We start from the raw sequence: 22,527 nt of genomic DNA on the forward strand, positions 1-22,527 counted from the left end.
ATAGACATTTCTCTAGGTACAAGGAAGTCATCTCTAATATAGTTGAGAGGGATACAAGTTTGAGAAACATCCTTGGAGACAATTCTACTCATCCTATGAAGGGTTTTGGTTCTGTCAAATTTAAATTAGACTCTAGTGAATCTGTTCTTCTTCATGATGTAATGTATGTTCCAGAATTAAAGAAGAACCTGGAATCTATTTCTTCTTTGGAAGACAAGGGTATAAAAGTAGTTTGCATCTAAGGAAAAGTCCTCGCGTGGCCTATAGAATCTCGCATGAGAGATGCTTTTACCTTGGGATCTAGAGTTGAAGGACTCTCTAGAGTCAATGGAATACCTCTATTAGAAATAGCCCATGACACTAATAAAAAAAGTGAGCTACGGAACTGAAGGATGCCCTAGTGGAAAGAAAACAAGGGGACCATTCCCCTTTATCAGGAACAATACCAATGATATTCTTCAACTCATTCAATTCGACCTATGTATACCCATGTTTGTGCACTGTATTGGTGGACATCTCTATTACATAATCTTGATTGATAACTTCTCCAAAAAGAAATGAATATACTACTTGAAGCACAATGATGAATTTTTTGATATGTTCAAGGAATTCAAGGCAGTGATAGAGAATAAAACAAGGAAGAAGATCAAAGTCTTCTGATATGACAATGGTGGAGAGTACATTTCAAATGAGTTCATTGAATTTTGAAAGTAGGGTGGGATCAAGAAGGAAAGTATTGTACCTTACAACCCCAAGAAAAATGGAGTGGCTAAAAGAAAGAACAGGTCCATCGTTGAAGTTTTTTGAGCTATGTTGCATTATCAAAAGTTGTAGAAATTCCTCTAGGGAGAAACTAATACAACGGTATATGTTCAAAACTAGGTACCTCATCAAGCAATGGACAACAAGACACCCAAAGAAGTATTCACATGTGTGAATCTTGACATTGGACATCTCAATATATTTGGTTATCTCATGTATTTCCATGTGCCAAAGGACAAGAGGAACAAGCTGGAAGCCACCGGAAAGAAAGGTATGTTTGTTGGTTATTGTGAAAATTATAAATCATTTATAATATATATCTCTGGTTAAAGGAATATCGATTTTAGTAGGGATGTAACTTTCGATGAAGATGCCACCCTTGGAAAAGTAAGGGACCTTACTTCACCTCCACCTGCTGAGAAGAAAGGTGATGATGACATACTAGAAGGTATGGAATCTAAGAAGGACATAGTTGATGATCTCATGGATCCCTTGGATCCTCCTCCAAGTTATCCCCCTACTAGAAAGAGACCATTATGGCTTCGTGATACTTTACAGGATGCTAAGAAATATGTTCCTGCCAAAAGGACCTTTAGAGAAAGTAAGAAGCCATGTTGATATTAGGGATACATTGTAGCTATGAGAACTATGATCCAGGTTGAGCCTTCTACCTTTGAAGAAGCTATGAAAGAACAAGTTTGGAAGGATTCCATGGCCAAAGAATATGAATCGATTATGAAGAATGATGTATGGGATGTTGTGTCGAGACTTAAGGGAAAGTTTGCGTAACTTCAAAATGGTTATATAAGATCAAACATGGAGATGATGGAAGCATGGATAAGTACAAAGAAAGGTTCATGGCTCAAGGTTTCTCCCAAAAAGAGGGAGAAGACTATGATGATATATTTTCTCCCATTTCCTGCTACACTACTATTAGATAGGTTGTTTCCCTTGTTGTTATTCAAGGATGGACACTTCACCAAAAGGATGTAAATACGACATTTCTTCATGACATAATATAGGAAGAAGTATATGCTGAGAAACCTCAGGGATTTGAAGTAAAGGACAATAAGCCTCACATTTTTAGGTTGAAGAAATCATTATATGGGATGAAGCAAGCTCCCTGAGCCTAGTATGCTTGTATATACAATTACCTAGTGAAGTTTGGATTTACTAGAAGTAGTGTTGATCTAAACCTCTACTTCAAAGTGGTCCAAGGTATTCCCTTGTTTTTAGTTTTATATGTTGACAATATATTCTTGATAGGTAGTGAACCCTTGATGCTAGAGTGTAAGAGGGAATTGGCCTCCAAATTCGAAATGAAGGATCTTGGTATGATGCATTGTTTTTTGGGACTAGAGGTTTGGCAGAGACCTGGAGAGATTTTCCTTTCTCAATGAAAGTATGTTGTGAATCTATTGGAAATATTTGGAATGCTTGAATGCAAGTCCCTAGCTACACCGATGGAGATGAATTTCAAGATGTTATGCGCAGATGATGTTAGACCTCATTTGGTGAATGCTTCTAAATACTGACAATTTATTGGGGCATTAATGTTCCTAGTGAACACCCATCCTGATATATGCTTTGTAGTAAACACTTTGAGTCAATTCATGAATGAGCCCCTTCATGCACATTGGGTTGTTGCCAAACACATATTGAGATATTTTCATGGAACAATTAACCTTAATCTAAGATATTTTGTCGATGATGTATGACTTCATGGATACACTAACGCTGATCAGGCTGCAAATGTTATTGACAGGAAGAGCACATCAGGGTGTTGCTTTATTTTATGGTTTGTAATGATATCTTGGATGAGTATGAAACAAAATTCTATAGCTTTAAGCACGACCGAGGTAGAATACATTACCGTTAGCATCGCTAGTTGTAAGGTAGTCTGGTTGAGAAAGATATTTAGAGAGCTATTTGAGCAGGTTTTGGATACAACAATCATATATTGTGACAATAAGAGTGGAATTCGTTTAGCAGAGAATCATGTATTTCAAGACAAGTCCAAGCATATTGAAAATATATATCACTACATTTGAGACATGGTGCAGAAAGGAGTTGTGAGACTCCATCATATTTATACTGATAAGCAGATAGTAGATATACTCACCATGGCTTTGTCGAAATGGAAGCTGTTAGCCTTCACATAGCAGCTTGAACTGATGGATGTGACCCTCCAGGGTAAGGGCCTCAGTTGATCGAGGACACTGAGATATTCTCTCCCCCCCGCCTGAGCTCCCAGGGTCAAGAATTGAGCCAGAGAGATCTTGGGGTTGAGGGAACTCGTGCTCTTCCGAGTATAGCCCATTTGGCATCTAGTTTCCCACCCATCTTTCCAATGGGTGTTGGTTTCTTGAATTAGGCACGATCCTTATCATTTATGGTAAGTGGCATCCTACTCAAGATAGAGATGTAGGTGTTCTACCACTATACCTTGAGGTTCATGTTAAGAAGATCAGTGGATAATAGGATAGGCACAATCCTTACCATTTATGGTAAGTGGTATCCCTCCTATTATCGTTAGGGAGTGGGATAGGAACAATCCTTACCTCATAAGGTAAGTGGCATCCCTCCCATTATTTGTGGTTCCCTGGTAGTAGCATTAGCTCCCCGCTGGCGATTTTGAATGGTAGCATAAGCTCCTCGGTGATGAATATTCCCAGGTAGTACAATTATCTCCCTGCTTGTGATTCTAAGTGGTAGCATAAGCTCCTCGATGATGATGATTGTGAGTTTGTAGCATTAGCTTCTTGTTGGTGATTGCAGGTGGTAGCATAGGCTCCTAGATGGATAGAGTTTGGTAGCTTGAGATCCCCTATAATTTCAAATTCTTCTTCGATTAGATTCCAGAGTGCTCAACAAATGAGAAAAGACTAGCAGTGATGACATTTGATGGTGACAATACATTTGAGATGGGACATATGTTGCAATCGATAATTTCTCCCTGGATGAGAGGGAGTGTTAATTCGGTAGCTTAGAGACAAATTACCTCCTTTGGAAAATATTCCTCATCAAGAAATACCCCTCCTAGCCCTTGGAAGAATTTAATTTGGTTAAGGAAAAATGTATTTTTAAAGAGGAAACCCACATGAGCACAAAAGGACAAGTCGACTTTAAAGAGAAATTGGACACCCTTGGAAGCATATAAATACAAGTCAAGTGAACCTCATTTGGACATCATCAAAAAGCATCTTCTTCTCTCTCTTATTTGGTTTTTTCTTACACATTTATGAGGTTGGTTCTCGAAATTGGTTCATACAAGTTCGAAATTGCAGGGTCCAAGCTCACACTTGTGATGAAGGAAATTTTATTTGTAGTCGCAGGGTTGGAACAAGGAATTCTCGATTGTAGCCACTCGCATGATAGAGTGCTCCCTGCGGCTGGAGAGCTACAACTTCTCACATGGTCACTAGCTTCGTGTGGCTGTGACCTAAGATACTTTGGATAGTTGACCACAAACTTTGACCATTGACCGTAGGCTTGGAAACTCTTATTTGAATCAGATCTCTCTATTGGGATCATCTCTTGGATATTGTTTGGTTGGTTTTGATGGATAGTTTTGTGATTAGTGAACTGGAACATTGTAATCTCTCTTTGCTAAACATTTTATGACAATCTAATAATTTGAAAGGGCTTTCCCTCTTGTGGTGTTTTTCCCTGGTCTTTGACAAAAATCCTTGGTTCTCTTATTGCTCTTGATTGTCTTCTACTATCTATTGCATTTATTGTTCTATCTATAATTGCTCTTGATAATTGAAAGAAAAAATTGTGTTGAAAGATTTATAATTAAATAAAAGAATTGGGCTAAAGTGATTGTAAAAACATAGAACAATGAAAAATTAACAAATTGGGAATGGACCAACTACTTTATTCTCGCTTAGTAGTAGCTACCTACGTGGAAAGATCGTGTTGAGCTAGATGAATTAAAGGAAATAATGATAAACCAATATATATCCATCTTAAACACAGGTCCATCATGTGTTGAGAGGGATCAAATATCTTCAGATGCAAATCTCTTTTAGATTGCAAAGTTTGAAAAATAAATTGCATCCCTCTTATCCCTTAATAGATCGCAACACACACACACACACACACACACAATGTGTAATTTTTCATTATTTAAATTATAATTTTGAATTATATACAAAGTACATAACTTAAACTTCTAAGTACAAAAAAACTTTGTTGAATTTCAGGGAAAATTGACAAAAATATATACACCTATAAAAGGACAAAAATCTAAAATAGTGAGATTACTTCAAATGTTTTAATCACAAAAACTTGGTTTTTTCAATTGCTTTATATGATATATGCACATTTTTTTTAAACAATATATAATATATACATAGTTAGCATTAAAATATTTTATATAACATGTGCATTGAGACATTTTATCTATGAACTACATTGTCCACATTAGAAAGATTTTTTTGTTATTAATATATTTTTAAGTATATGTTAATATTAATTAATTATGTATATTAAAATATCGTATTGATGACCCACATTGAAATTTTTTACTATTATTAATAACTTAAATGTCACATACTAATTTTATATTAAGAATTTGAATGAATTACACATATTCCTCTTATTATTCTTATAAAATAGGTACTTGATTTTTATTTTATTTTTTAACTTTCAATTACATTTTCTTTGGACATTGAATATTTTACTGTATACAACATTAAAATATTTCTTTTAACATTTTCTTTCTATATATATAGCTATATTTGAAATTGATATCAACATACATTAGTTTACATAGATCTTTAAATAGTTTATTTAAATCATGTGTTGAAATATTTTTGAAAAACATAAGGTTTAAAGTTGACATGAAATTAGTCCACATGGGGTAGCTCAAGCGGCAAGGGCCATGGAAATGAAGTCTCACCGAACCGGAAGTCTTGGGTTCAAATCTTGGGCTACCCTGCCCCCGTAGAGGGGTACATAATGGACATGTAAATCGGAGAGTCCCACCCCAGCCTTACAAAAAAAAAAGTTGACATGAAATTATATTAAGTCATGTGGACAACGAAATATTTTATTCATGATTGAGAGTGAGTGAAATATTTTTACCACGTTGGTTTGTAATATCAACAACAAATTGAGCGACCACACTGAGGTTGGGATTACTGATATTTTATAATGTTTTTAATTAAAACTAACTAAATATGCATATTCACATTTTTTTTAATTACAACCGACATTGTTTTTCTATTTAGAGAATATTTTTTTTAAGAGGGACACGTGTCAACTCAACCTCGAGAACAAACAAAATCACACATTGCCCTCATATTGGGTTGTAGAATGTGCCTCTTGGCGCAGTAACAACAAAACTTAACTTTCTAATTACTGGAATTCCACAAACTTGATGATCTAGATTGGATTATTATATTTTTTGTCATCCATATTGATGCTTTCAAAGTGGAAAAAGTGGAGAAATCATTTGGCAGGACCATTGTTATTGGTAGGCCCGGTTTGGAAAATTGAGGTTTGAAACCTCCTCGGAGCATTTTGAGGCATCAAATGGCATTTTTTGGGGGGTAAAACTTTGATGCTTTAGTGCACCACCTTTTTCTCCTATTCTACACATAGAGACCTTTCCAACAATGCAATAAATTGTCTCAATTTGAGTCTACATACAAAATTTATGCCAATTTAAATTTTACCTTCCTATTTTGACCAACGTAATTCGAGATGATGCCACATCAACCCCAATTAATCATGGAAAAGGGGCTAGCCATGTGATCATGATGAATAAGACTCTATAAGAGTCAATATTGTAACTTATTAAAGGGTTGAAGGATTCAAACTTAACCACTAGTAGGTTATTGAGTTGTGTTATAACCAGACCACTAGAATAACAAGGGGTTCCATTCTTTCCGAGTGCATTTTGCTCCAAAAACAAGTAGATTAGCCGATAGGGATAAAGAGAGAGCACACAAAGAGGGTTTGTGCACTATAGTATCTCATGTGCCATAGGAGTTACTTCTTTGTACTTGCATTCATTTTCTAATCATAGAAAGAGAGCAGAGCAGCCTCACATTTTACCTGGGTTTTCTGTTGAAAGGGTTCCCCACGATATAACTTGTGTCAATTGTGGTTTGTGAGCTTTTACTTCATTGTTCTCTATTTTTTGCATAATATAATTTTCCATGCATAAGAAATAAATAGTAATTTACATATCCATAAATCTAAAGAGAAATAATCCCTCATATTGTATATTTCAAATTTTTAAGTATAATTTTATCAAATCTATCGCGACGAACTCTCCGATGGAATATCCATGATATTTTATGTATCATACTAGTATCATAATAGGTTTCGTTGGGTATATTATTTGAAGGGGATCCATATCGGTTAATCCAAAAGTCACAAAACCCTATTCATGACTGATGAATATGTGAATAACCCTCTTGATCCCGTAGAGGATAGGTTTTCATGGATAGTAGCCAAATTTTCATATATGAATCATAATGTGAACCTCCTCACGGAGGACCTGACTAATAATATCGAGCTATTTAGAGAATATGGGGGTTCTAATGGAGAGTTATAATCAAAGGGGAGATCAGGAGATCAAAAAGAAACAAAGAAGGAGCTAAAGGTTTAACCCAAAAAAGATCAATCCAATTTCAATGTCATGTACCATTCACAATCCCTGTTCAAAATGGAATCCAAGGTAGATATCAAGCCATATCAAGGTGAGATCAACGCTCTAGATATAAAGCATTTGTTGCAACAATTAGAAGTTTATGTGTTCATCATAGAGAAGAAGAACAAAATATTTCATCTGTACTATTGAAATTAGAGGGCCATGTCCTGACCTAGTGGGAAAGCCACATGGAGACCTTGAGGTGGGAAGGAGATCCTCTAGTGACTAAGTGGGAGGACGTTAAAACACTCATAAAGTCACAACTTTACCCTATAATGTATGTAGAGGACTAGTGGATTTGGTGGCACTACTTTAGGTAGAAGTAAGGGAAAACATTAGAGGAGTACACCAATGAATTTAGAAAGATGGCCATATTGTTGGGTATCTCTCCAAAGTACCCAAATGTACTCCTCAAGTATGTGAGGGGTCTACATAGCCATCTACGGAAGCAAATGATTTTTTTTAATCCTATATTGGTGGAAAAGGCTTGTATATAGGCATGAGAAAAGGGAAATCAAGTGGATTCATGTAGAAGGAGCACCAAGATGCTTCTAAGGAGGAAAGAAGAAGTGGAAAGTGGGAAAGATAAAATGATGATGGCCATATATTGGTGTGGGGTTAGACATACCCAAGTTGGCACGTGGTATTTTCCAAAAAACCCACTCCATCACCGGCCTTTTTGGCATCACCCACAGAGTGGATGACGTCTCACTCGAGGTGTCATGGGGGATTGCCAAAACTAGGTTTCTGCAGTCATAAGGAATTGTTGTGTATGTGATGTTATTCTCCTAATTTATCGTCATAATAGCATGACATAAGTTCAAAACATTTGCTTAACTCCTATGCCACACAAAACATTACATAAATCCATTCTAACACTACCCAGCTACAATGGTGACAAGAAAGGCAAGAAAGACATCATACACATTTGTAAGCAATTGTAGAGGGAAACCCAATCATTATTTCCATTAATTCATCATAAATTTTTATTTTCGAATCTCAGTGACAAATTCCAACCATGGGACGAGATTCCTCTTTTCGAGAGGACCAATTTTGACTATTGAAGCACTTAATTTGGACAAAGGAAAGTGTATTTTTGAATTAAATCCCACATGTGCACATTTGATCAGGTCGGCCCTAAAGAAAATTGGACACCCTTGGAAGCTTATGAATACAAGTGACCTCAACCTCATTTGGAATTGATCATGATACATTCTTCTATTCTCTTCTTTGGTTTGGCTCGAACAAGTTTTAGGCAAATTCGTGGAGAATGGTTGGCACAGATCCGAAATTCTAGGGTCTGAAGCTCACATCTCTTTTTTTAGGGTTTTGGGTCTTAGCCGCAGGGATGTCATGGAGAAATTTTGACTACAGTCGCAGACATTTCATGGATAAATTTCGACTGAAACCTTTTAGTTGCATGCATGACACATCTTCCCAGCAACTAGAACCTAAAGGTTGAATTTTTCCATTGACTGAAGATTTCTCTTGTTGACCGCAGAGTTTGGCAGCTGACCTTACTCAGTAATAGTTAATCATAGGCTTCTAAATAAGGGTTTTTGGATTATTAGCATGGTTGGGTTCATCTTATGGATATATTTTGATGGATAGTTGTATGGATGAAGATATGTATCATTGTAATCTCTTTTGTTGAATCATTCAATGACAATCTAATAAGAAGAAGAATTTGAAATGGTTTTCCCTGTAGTGGGTTTTTCCTTTGGTCTCTGACCAATCCTGGTGTCTCTATGTGCGAATGTTTTTCTTCTATTGTTCCTTTATGTTTCACTGCATTGATGATGATATTATTCTTTTAACATAGTTTCATATGTTGCTAAATAATGATGTAAATATGAATAACGATATGATGCTATGGGGTGAATTTAAATATGGAAATAATGACATGCAATTATCAAAGAAAAGAACAATATAGCCCTAAGAAAAGTTAACATGGAATCGGAGATGGGCTGAAGAAAAGTCATTGAAGATAACCCCTATGAAGACACCATTGATGGAAGCAGGAGAAGATGGTGGAGACCTAAAATAATGTTAGGGTTTGAAGGTAACCCTAGGCAATTTGTGTATTAAGGTTTGATGGATATTATAATTTTATCATTTGGATGAAACCTTGGATTATGGAAAAGATTGAAGATATGCACTTTAGGAAGCCTAGCATCAGTGTGAATATGTTCAAGCACTTGTGACAGATTTGATGTAGCCTTAGATGGGGATAGTCTCTATTAGGCCTGGTTGTTGATGAAGTTGGTTGAAATATTAGTGGAAACATTGTCATATGTATAATGGATGGTAACGACTCTGGAAGGATGGTTCAAGAGGGAGATGATCACCTCTCATTGAAGATAAGTACTTTTAGATTTACGTTACCTCTTTGTGATTTTATTTTTGTTTGAGTTTATTGCTTTGATGATTGATTATACTTCATGCATGTATATGTGAGTATTTGGATACTTCTAACCTCTTTATAAGATGTGATAAGTGGATCCTTTTTTAGGATCATCTGAGATGCAGGAAAATATCGCTACTGCAGGAAGAGAAGAGCTACAGTTTCCCATGACAAGTAAATTGACATAATTCTATAGTTTCCCATGTCAAATAATAAGGTGCATAGGTATTTGAATACTAGAAGGTATGCCGCTAGTATATTTTATTCAATGTTATGTTTTAGTTGCAATATTGGATGGAAAGGTTATCCCTAAGTTATGATGGGAATATCACCTTCACAAATGGCTCATGCATGCATGTGAAACTAAGTTTGATTCATGGTAACTGTGATGAGACAGTTCACTTGGTATTGAACAAGTGTCTTACATTCTATTAAGTCATGGTAAATCTACTTAGAAACATTGATTTCTGATATATTGGTATACTTGGCAAAGTATCTTACATGATCAATTTCTAAATATTATTAAGCAAGCTAGATACTTTTTTTATATATGATGACTTGATACTATTGTTAATTCTTGTGACAAGCATGATAACCATGATGATAGAAGTATAACAATAAGATTATTTATCATGATCTTCTTGTTGACCTTTTTTTTATAAGCTTAGTGAATTGAACAATGTGATAAATTTGGATGTGTTGTCCTGAAGATTGAATAATATAATAAAGAAGTGATGTAGTAATTATCATCTTTGAAGTATGATGATAAACCTGCCAATTTCTCTAATCACATGAATCTAACTCTTGATGAAAATTTGATGTCATGTTCATATTAGATGATGAAATAACCGATGTTAACATGTTATGAACATGATAGATATATGTTTTAGAACTTAATATAGTTTGATTTCATGATATAATAGTTTTGTTGATGCATGGTAGTATTATTGATAATGATGAATTATAAAGTGGCTTCCCATTAAGAGGGAGACTCCTCATAAGATCCCTTCACCCATTATCATTTGCATTAAATATATGGAAGAGTTTTTACTGTTGAAATAAGTTTTATGGACATAAATAGACAAATATTTGACATTGTTGGTCTGCAACAAGTTTTGGTCTAAGAAGAGAGGGTTTCCCTTAGTATAATCCACAACCACGTGGAAGCAAGCTTAAGATTGTGGGTGTAGCCTCTCTACCACACAGAAGAAATCCTATGGGTGCAGTTATGCCTGTAGGTCACAAAATTGAAGATTTATGCATAAAATAAAACATGCACCAAAAGTATGACAGCCCTACAGATATGGATCAAACATCAAATTTTCCTATGAGAAAGGAAGTTTGAATGTTTTACTTACTATAGAGAATGTAAACCTGTTGACTAAACTTGTGTTTGCAAGGGACCAGAATATGCATATTAGTATTGTTAGAAAATGATATATTACAAACCAATGGAACACAGAATATTACATAACTATAAACACAGAAAATGCATAAAACAAGAAAGACACAGATATACGTAGTTCACCCAATTTGGGCTACGTCCACAGAGAAACAACCAGTCCTTCCTTTTATATTATCCAGCAAAATGAAGAGATACAACCTACAACAGATCCGTTGTAATTCCCTCTTCGCTCTCACACAGTCTCCTCTCTCTTTCTCGCTCAGAATACACATCTACATATACGTAATACAATTCCCTCATATATAGCAAGGGGTTGCCTTCTAGGGAAAAAAACCCTAAATTAAACATAACTTCTACCATCATATTTCCGCCTAATGAACAACCCAGATTGACTACAAAATTACAACATTTTACAAGGAATTTTACATTTATTTTAAGCTTCCGGGGTGCTGCCCCCGATCCCCCACTGGACCCCCCTTGCAGCGCAAATAACAGGTGGATTTGCCACCACAATACGAAATGGGGTCCAATGCGGTGATACCTATGAATAAAGAAGATAATCAGGCTCCACACCCAATAATCTCCCACTTGGAGACTGATTATAACAACTCCACCGCTGCTTCACTTGTTGGACAATGACTCCACTTTGGACCTAGTTGTTTCTCATCTTCATCATCATATTTGAAGACCAATTGAAACCGAGCAGAATCTCATTTTCTCCCTGGTTACAACTTTTTTTAACATATCTGCAGGATTATGGCTAGTGTGTATCTTTTCCAGCTTCAATTGTCCATCTTCCAACACTGACCATATGAAATGGTACTTGAGATGTATATGTTTAGCCTTGGAATGAAATGCAGATTTATTTGCAAGATGTATGGTACTTTGGCTGTCTAATGCAGGAGCATACAGCTCAACAATTTCATTATGTTCTAGTTAACTTAGGGGGTCTTGTGTTTTCAAGGAAGTTGGATTCCTATGTATGTAATTATTAATGTTTTGAGTGATTAGAATAGGAATTAATTAGATATTGTGAGGATATTTGTAAATGCTCTCGAATGTAAGATAACATGAGTGATGATGAGTGATGAAGAAAGAGTTGGAAATCAATTATAAGTCTTAGACTAGAAATCGTTGTCATGATTCGTGGAACTAGAGAGGATTATTAGGGATTACTGGAGTTAAAAGTGGACTTAGAGGATATTCAGGATTTAGTTCAGCAGATCAAGGATCTGAACCAAAATTGGTTAAACAGAACCTTTTGTATAAATGTAAGCCTAAAAGGCATGGTAGGGAGAAAAGTAGAGGTCAGCAGTCAATCAGTCAAAGTCAGTCAGTCAGTTAAGCCCATGGGCAAGGGAAGGAAAGGCCACTAATATAGAAGATCAGGTCGAGGAAGAAATTCCTTTGTAAATGTTTGTTTGTTAAACAGATTACTCGATTCTGAGTTTGTATGATTTGTACTGTGTAATTGAATTATAGATTTTGTGTGTGACTAGAGTAATTCTGCGTAACTTAGGTTGTAGGTGTGCAGAACCAAGAGTAACAGAGAAGTGTGTTATGTCTTTGTGCACACAGTATCGGAGAGAACCTTCATAGCAAAGGAATAACTGTAAGGTTCCCTAAAACCTAAAGTTTTACGAAGGAAGCATAAAGTGAGCAGAGATCGAGATCAGAACAAGTGAAAATCGTAAGGCGGAGCAATTACACAGGCAAAAAACCGAATAGGCGATTACATAGGAAGAACAAAAGAACGTAACGGTGCACAGGGACCATTAGATCAGTCAGATCAATGAATGAGAGCAAGGGAGATAGACGACTAAGATTAAGTCGCGCAAATGAATTCAAGAAGATGAATGGTGGATATTAAGCGATAACCCTTTATTAAGCCGAGTTATTTAAAGTATGAATTAAATCACGTGGGCAGTTTCCAAAGACGGGAAGCAGTTTCTCACGCGCCCTAAAGGTGGTCAACGGTCTTTCTAAAATTCACGTAATTAAGCTTAGAGGCCAACATGTAGCAAACGATGGACAGAGAAAACCACTTTTCTCGCGTGCCCTCGATTTGATATCTCTCGTGCGAGTTTCTGCGCAAGATTGCGTGATAACCGTTAGATCAGACGAAGTAGATCAACGGTGGAGATCGTCCGGGATAGTTAATGATCGGGTGACGTGATAACCGTCAGATCAAGGAATGAGATCGACGACGAAGATTTAACACGCTAAGGAGAGCATCGAAATATGTGCAAAAGGTTGAAGAATGGTGGAAAGGTAAGGTTTAAGTGTGTTTATGAGATATTTCTATTATACGAGAATTATAATATAAATAAGCAGGATTAGTGTATTTTGGGTTAAGTTAAGGATTAACCAAACTTTATGAAGGGTTGTGTAAGGTTCCGCTTAAAGGTTTATCAAAGGTTTAGACTTTGGATAGCTAAGTCAAAAGTTTCCGCATAGAGTTTAATTAAGGAGCCTTAAATTTTGATTAAGTGCATATTTTACTAATGCAAAAGGAATATTTGGAATTCCTGGGACACACATAAGGTGACATGCAATAGAATTCGCATATTGTGGTTATATGCGGCTTAGGCTGCATCATTGGGGTATATGTAGCTTAGGTTGGCATCATTTGGTATCAAAGAAGAACAAGGAAATTTTGTATGTAAGAATTCTTTGAGAAAGCTTAGAACAAAGTTATGTTTTGAAGATGTGTATGCAGGAAAGAGGAGATCAGATTTTAAATCTGACAAACAGTAGGCACATAGAGATAAAGTGTAGCAGAATTTCAGATGCAAAGGAAACAGAGAACAATCCATTCAAAGTGTAGGTGAATGGTAGAACAAGATCATGCAGAGGTCTTGAAAATAGAAGGTGAGAAGATTGCAGCAACCTAGAGCAAGGAGTGCTCAATTGGTTCCAGGAGAGAGAACTAGAGAGATGACAAAAGACTAAGCTCAAAGGAGAGAAGCTTAGTGAGGCATGTGTAGCAAGAAGGAGACTTGTTACTGTAGAGGTTTTGTTTCAGCTCATAGTAAGATTATAAAGAAAATTACACAAGAGGATGTGGGTAGAATTGCTAAGGGATGAAGAAAGTTGGTAAGAGTTTCTGAGTGAAAGAAGAGGTGGTCAGAACCTAGTATTTCATTTGTGATTGAAATACAAAGAGGAAAATTGTGTTCTGAAAAGGTGAAGATGAGTTGAAGCCTAGAAGGAGCAAAGAGAAGTTCTCAAAGAGGTTCCAGAGACTAGAGAACCAAGTGCTTAGCAAAAGATGAAGTACAGAGGAAAGCTTGGTGAGGTAAGTGGTAGCAGGGAGGACTTGTTGTTGCAGAGGTTTTAATGCAGTTCATAGCAAGTGAGTAAGGAACTCATGAAGATAGAGAAGAATATGACTACTGATAGTCATAACAAAGGTAACAGAGGTTTTGAGGAAGACCACAGTAGAAGAAAATTGAAGAAGGAGGATGCCAAGGTAAATGGCAAGAGAATGAGTCAAGAGGAGCGTGACAAGGAGATTGCAGAGTTAAAAAAACAACTCAATGTATTAAGGATGATACTAGAGGAAAACCAAAGACAAGGTTGGGTCTTGAGGAAAAAGGCAGTGAAGTGGTCTAAGTTACAGACAAGGCTACAACAGAGGCAAGTGAAGTGGCTGGTGGAAAAACTCAGAGAAACTGAGTTGGAAATGGAAGTTTCCATTTGTGAAGCAAAACAGGGTGAAGTTCTGGGTGAAAATGAAGACTGGAGATCTGTGGAAGATCTTATGAATTATTTGAGAATTCAAGACAACAAGAAGATATGATGACTGAAGCATCAAATGAGACCACAAAGTCTTATGTTTTTAAAACTAATAGTTTGTGTATGATTGCAGGTATTGCAGGAGAAAAGCAACCTTGTGAAGATGTCTTCAGAATAGATGAAGATCTTGAAGTAAATAAAGAAAATTTCTCAGAAGAGGAAGAATTTCGCTGGTTACAGCAGAAAGAGTCTATGGATGAGTTACTCAATGAGAGAAGACAGTCATTTGAAGCTGTCCTAGAGATGAAAGATTAGGATCTTATTATGATGAAGAATGAAGGAATATTGTCTCAGAGAGATAATCTAATAAATTTGATTAATTTTATTGATGAAGAACAAATGCAAGAGAATATTAATGTAGATGATGAGACAAGGATAGCTCTTGAAGAAGGGTTACAAAGGGACAACAAGGAAAAATGTATTAAAGAAGAAGGACATCTACTAAAAGATGTTAAGAAAGAAGAAGTCTATGCTAAAGATTTAGCAAAGGGAGAAAGGACATCTGATGATTGGTCACTAACAAAGGAAGGTTTTGCAGAGGATGATCAATCTTTTGAAGCTGTCAAAAGTATGGAAGAGTATCTTTCAGAAGATGAATACTCTAAAGTAAAGAATGATGGAGAATGTCTCTTAAATGGGAAAAGTAGTGAATTATGGCAACAGAAAGAATTTATTAATACATTGATGTTTGAAGCTGTTACAATCCAGGAACAATTTCTTGTGAAAGAAGGAGATGAAATTCAATCTGAAGAACTGATATGTGAAGCAACAGTTGAGACTGTTGAACCTTGTAATTTTCAAACTGATAAATTGTGTACAAATGCAGGAATTATAAGTGATGATGAAGTACTGATGAAGTGTCACAGAGAACTTGAATTACTGGAACATTTGCTGGAAAACTCAGAGTATGACAGTGTGATTGCAGAAGAAGGAGTTCATTACAATGGACAAGAGAAAAAAGAAATCATTGAAGCAGATGGTGTGGGAGAGAGACTTGTTGACAGTTTCGAGAATCCTTTGGAGAATTCTTTAAAGAGGTTGAATCAACATATTGATGTGCTGATAGAGGAGGAAAAATCAGAGCAGCATACTGAAATGTTTCCAAAGGAAGAAGAGGCATTGAGGCCTTATGTTTTTCATTTTAATAATTGTTTTGTGAGTGCAAGTTTTGTTGCAGATGCTGGAGAAAATTTGGCACATATGAGCAGCCAAGTAAAGAAAGAAGAGGAAGGAAAATATGTTGGAATTGATGAACAACATAGTAATGTATTTGAGGGGAATCAAGTACAAAGGAAATTGGAGGACAATTTACTTTTTGAAAGTAAATTTACAGATATTGAACAGAGGTTGTTTGGAAAGAAACAAGAGGGTAAGGATGAAATAGCGGCAGTAAGGATCCAACAACTTCAAAGCAAAGACAACAAACAACAGTTTGAAGATGAATGGATGGAGTACAATAACAAATGGCAAAGTAATTATCAGTCGGAAGATAAATTGGACATAAATATTGAAAGAATAATAAGATTGATGATGAAGATGTCTCAGAAGAAAACAACAGTAAGAAGGCCAAGAAGCAGCAAAAAGAGAAAGACAACAGCAAACTGTGAAAGCATAGCTAGTGGGGAAAAGCAACATAAAGTGTGGAAACCTAGAGAACAACAACAAACAACAACAGCAACCAAAGACAAATTACAGAACAAAGTATGGGATCCAGGAAGACAAAGGTCGGAAGCACATGATCAGGAGATCATGATTATTTTAAGCTTGGGAGTCTAATGCAAGACCATACGGCTCAGTAATTTCATTATGTTCTAGTTAACTTAGGGGGTCTTGTGTTTTCAAGGAAGTTGGATTCCTATGTATGTAATTATTAATGTTTTGAGTGATTAGAATAGGAATTAATTAGATATTGTGAGGATATTTGTAAATGCTCTCGAATGTAGGAGAACATGAGTGATGATGAGTGATGAAGAGAGAGTTGGAAATCAATTATAAGTCTTAGACTAGAAAGTGGTGTCATCATTCGTGGAACTAGAGAGGATTCTTAGGGATTATTGGAGTTAAAAGTGGGCTTGGAGGATATTTAGGATTTAGTTCAGCAGATCAAGGATCTGAACCCGAATTGGTTAAACAGAACCTTTTGTATAAATGTAAGCCTAAAAGGCATAGTAGGGAGAAAAGTAGAGGTCAGCAGTCAGTCAGTCAGATTTAGTCAATCAGTTAAGCCTACGTGCAAGGGAAGGAAAGGCCATTGATATAGAAGATCAGGCCGAGGAAGAAATTCTTGTGTAAATGTTTGTTTGTTAATACAGATTACTCGATTCTGAGTTTGTATGATTTGTACTGTGTAATTGAATTATAGATTGTGTGTGTGACTAGAGTAATTCTACGTAACTTAGGTTGCAAGTGTGCAGAACCAGAGAAGGAGTAACAAAGAAGTGTGTTACATGGTTGCGCACAGACAATATTGGAGAGAACCTTCACAGCAAAGGAATAATTGTAAGGTTCCTTAAAACCTAAAGGTTTATGAAGGAAGCGTAAAGGCGTGAGCAGAGATCGAGATTAGAACAAGTGAAAACTGTAAGGCAGGAGCAATTACACAGGCAGAAAGCCGAATAGGCGATTACACAGGAAGAACAAAAGAATGTAACAGTGCACAGGAACCGTTAGATCAGTCAGATCAATGAATGAGAGCAAGGGAGATAGACGACTAAGATTAAGTCGCGCAAATGAAGTCAAGAAGATGAATGGTGGAGATTAAGCGATAACCCTTTATTAAGCCGAGTTCTTTAAAGTATGAATTAAAGCACGTGGGTAGTTTCCAAAGACGGGAAGCAGTTTCTCGTGCGCCCTAAAGGTGGTAAGCGATCTTTCTAAAATTCACACGATCAATCTTAGAGTCCAACACGTAGCAAATGATGGAAAGAGAAAACCACTTTGCTCGCATGCCGTTGATTTGATATCGCTCGTGCAAGTATCTGCACGAGATTGCGCGATAATTGTTAGATCGGATGGAGCAGATCAACGGTGGAGATCGTCTGGGATAGTTAATGATCGGGTGACGCGATGACTGTCAGATCGAAGAATGAGATCGACGGCGGAGATTTAATGTGCTAAGGAGAGCATCAAAATATGTGCAAAAGGTTGAAGAATGGCGGAAAGGTAAGGTTTAAGTGTGTTTATGAGATATTTCTATTATACGGGAATTATAATAGAAATAAGCGGGATTAGTGTATTTCGGGTTAAGTTAAGGATTAACCAAAGTTTATGAAGGGTTGTGTAAGGTTCCGCTTAAAGGTTTATCAAAGATTTAGACTTTGGATAGCTAATTCAAGCGTTTCTGCGTAGAGTTTAATTAAGAAGCCTTAAAATTTGATTAAGTGAAGATTTTACTATTGCAAAAGGAATATTTGGAATTCCTGGGACACACATAGTGTGACATGCGATAGAATTTGCATACTGTGGGTATATACGACTTAGGCTGCATCATTGGGGTATATGCAGCTTAGGCTAGCATCACTGTCACTCTATAACCTTCCCAACTCCTACTTCTTACCCAATTCATCCATAAACCTTTGTAACTAAATCATTTCTTTACTAGCCTCTGTAGCAGCAACATACTTTGCTTTCGTCGTTGAGAGTGCAACAACACTTTGCAGTTTTGCAACCCAACTGACAGTTGTTCCACCTACAGTAAACACATACCCTGTGGTGCTCCTCATGTTATCTCTATCACCCGCTATATCTTCATCAACATATCGTTGTAGATCAATGTTTGAACCACCAAAGCATAATTCTTGATTTGTGGTACCTCTCAAATACCTGAGAATCCACTACACCACCATCCAATGTTCTTTTCCTGGATTATTCATGTGCCTGCTTACAACTCTCACTGCATGTGCAATATCAAGCCTTGTGCAGGCCATTACATACATTAAGATTCCAACTGCTGATGCATATGGAACTTTAGACATATAAGCCATTTCTTCCTGAGTCTTGGGAGACACCTCCTTACTTAGTTTGAAATGGCTAGCCAAAGGTATACTAACTATTTTTACATTCTACATATTAAATTTTTTCAACACATTTTGTATGTACTCACTCTGAGACAATGTTAATTTTTGATTCTTCATGTCTCTAGTTATTCTCATACCAAGGATTTGTTTTGCAGCACCCAAATCCTTCATTGCAAATGAGTTTGAAATTTTTCTTTTGAGCACATTTATTTCCTACATGTTAGAACTTGCAATAAGCATGTCATCTACATACAATAACAATATAATATAGTTGCCATCATTTTGCCTTTTGAGATAAATACAATGATCAGAGTGACATCTAGTATAACCTTGTTCACACATAAACCTGTCAAATTTTAGATACCACTACCTTGGAGCCTGTTTTAAGCCATACAAGCTCTTCTTCAACTTGCACACTAGTTTCTCCTTCCCTTTTGCCTCATATCCTTGTGGTTGCTGCATATATATTTCTTCCTCCAAATCCCCATGGAGAAAGGTTGTCTTTACATCTAACTGCTCAAGATGAAAATCTTCAGCTGCTACTAGACTTAAAATAGTTCTGATTGAAGTCATTATAACAACAGCAGGAAATATCTCATCAAAGTCTATACCCTTTTTTTATGCAAACTCCTTCACCACAAGTCTACCTTTATACATTTTTCTACCTCCATCTTCTTCCTTCAACATGTACATCCATTTATTCTGAAATGTTGTTTTACCTGCAGGCAAACTGACTAAGTCCCAATTCTAGTTATGTACGAATAATTCCATCTTTTCTTTCACGGCTTGCTCCCACTTCTTCCTAGTTTCTACTTGAACTGCTTCTTCATAACATTTTGGTTCACCGGAATCAGTCAATAATACATAATATAATGAAGGAGAGTATCATTCAGACCACTTTCAGGTGTTTGAGGTGCTTGTTGTTGTTGTTATTCTCGTTGTTGATCATTATGATTTTTAGGCACCTTCAATTTTTATGCTATCTCATCAAGCACTATGTATTCTCTATTTTATTTTTCCTGTTTCTTTTCCTGCATATGATCCTTATATAAAACCTTTTCATTGAATATGGTATCTTTGCTCCTAATGATTTTGTGTTTTTCATAATTGTAAAAGCAATAACCAAAATCATTAACACCATATCCAATAAATGTACATTTCTTTGATTTTACCTCAAGATTTGTTCTACTTTCTTTATTAATGTGGACAAAGGCTTCACAGCCAAAATTATTTAAAGATGATTAATTTACATTTTTACCTGTCCATGCCTCCTCTGGAATACCACCATCCAAGTAACTTGAAGGCCCTCTATTTATTAGATAAATAGTAGTATCTACAACATCTGCCCAAAATTGTAAAGGCAATCCTGCATGCAATCTCATGCACCTTGCATGTTCCATGATTGTCTTGTTCATCCTTTCTGACACACCATTTCCTTGTGGTGTTCCTGGAACTGTCTTCTCTCTCCAAATTCCATTCTCTAAATAGTACCTATCAAAATCTCTACTACAATATTCACCTCCATTTTCTGATCTAAGACACTTCAACCTTTTTCCTGTCTCATTTTCAACTAAAGCTTTCCATTTTTTGAAAGTATCAAATACGTCATATTTATTTTGAATACAATAAATCTAAGTTTTTCTGGTTGCATCATCAATAAAAGTAACATAATAATGAGAGCCACTGAGAGATGATACCTGAACAGGTCCCCATACATCTGTATGCACAAGCTCTAATTTTTTGCTCTTCTTTTCTTTCCCAACTCTGAGGAATCTAACTCTCTTCTATTTTCCATAAACACAATTCTCACAGAATTCCAAATCAACATGCTTCAAACTTGGCAAAAAATTTCTTGAGTGAAGAATCTGCATCCCCTATGATGCCACAATGTCGTATCTACTCCTTTAGAGGTTAAAGCATTAACAAAATTAGAAATACCATTGCATAAATACAATGTACCAACCTTTCTCCTTTTTCTATTACCAGGGCTCCTTTAGTGACCTTCTAGGTTTTTTCTGTAAAGGTAGTTACACAACCTTCAATTCCCAACTACCCTATTGAAATCAGATTTTTCTTCAGATCTGGAACATGCCTTACCTACTTCAATAGACATTTATTTCCATTATGTTGTTTTATGGAACTGTACCCATTCCAATGATTTTACAGGGTTTATCATCACCCAATCGAACATGTCCAAAACATCCTTGAACATAATCATGAAAATGTTTCCTATCAGGTGTGGCATGGAATGAGGCCCCTGAATCTACCACCTAGGCATCAATAATATTTTATAATGAAAGAATCAAAGCATCTTGCAACACATCACCTCTCACATTCATTTCATGATTGTTTTCTCGTTGCACGTCTCCTTCTTTTCCCTTCTCAGACTTGCAGTCTTTCTTCAGGTGTCCTTTCTTCCCACATTTCCAGCACACTATCCCCAATCTGGACTTGGATATTCCTTTCCTTGAATTACTGCGATATCCTCGGCTCTTTCCTCTTTCCATTTTTCTTCCCCTAGTCTCTGCAGTCAAAGCATTACCTGATGTCTCACTGGAGCTTTTCCGTCGCATTTCCTCGCTAAGGACTGCATTGACAACATCATCAAACTTTAAAGTACTAGATCCAGAGATAGAGTTACTAATGGCCATAACTAAACCATTCCAACTTTCTCGTAATGAGAACAGAAATAACAAAGCCCTTACTTCATCATCAAAAGTTACCCCTACAAAACTTAACTAACTTGTAACTGTATTAAATTCATTTAAATGATCAGCAATAGATCCACCTTTTGACATCTTCATATTAAATAAACGCTTCATAAGAAATACCTTATTTGAGTCTGAGGGTTTTTCATATAGTTTGGCCAATGCTGACATTAAACCCTCTGTTTTCATTTCCTTTGAAATATTAAAGGCGACCAACGCCGCTAGGCACAACCGTATTGTTCCAAGTCCCTTTCTGTCGAGAATATCCCATTCTGTGTCTGTCATACTCGTCAGCTTCTTTGTCTTTCTTCTCAATGGTAGGTACAGATCTTTCTGATACAAATGATCTTCCATGTGCATCTTCCACAATTGGTAGTTTTGGTCGTTAAATTTTTCGACCCTAAACCTACCATCTTCCGCCATTGCTCCCACTCGAACCAGGAACCCTTCTCTCCTGCGAGATTATTAGCCAAATAGACCTTCAACTCTTATACCAATAGAGAAATGGAACACAGAATATTTCATAAATATAAACACATAAAACAAGAGAGACACATATATACATGGTTCACCCAATTACGTCCACGAAGAAACAACCAGTCCTTCCTTTTATATTATCCAGCAAAATGAAAAGATACAACCTACAGCAGATCCAATGGAATTCCCTCTTCACTCTCACACGGTCTCCTCTCTCTTTACGCTTAGAATACACATCTATATAGCCGCAATACAATTCCCTCATATATAGTGAGGGGTTACCTTCTAAG

Source organism: Pinus tabuliformis, chromosome 3_1, assembly GCF_031772625.1.
Source record: "Pinus tabuliformis cultivar Carrire ecotype Pingquan chromosome 3_1, CPIR1, whole genome shotgun sequence".
NCBI classification, from domain to species: Eukaryota; Viridiplantae; Streptophyta; class Pinopsida; order Pinales; family Pinaceae; genus Pinus; species Pinus tabuliformis.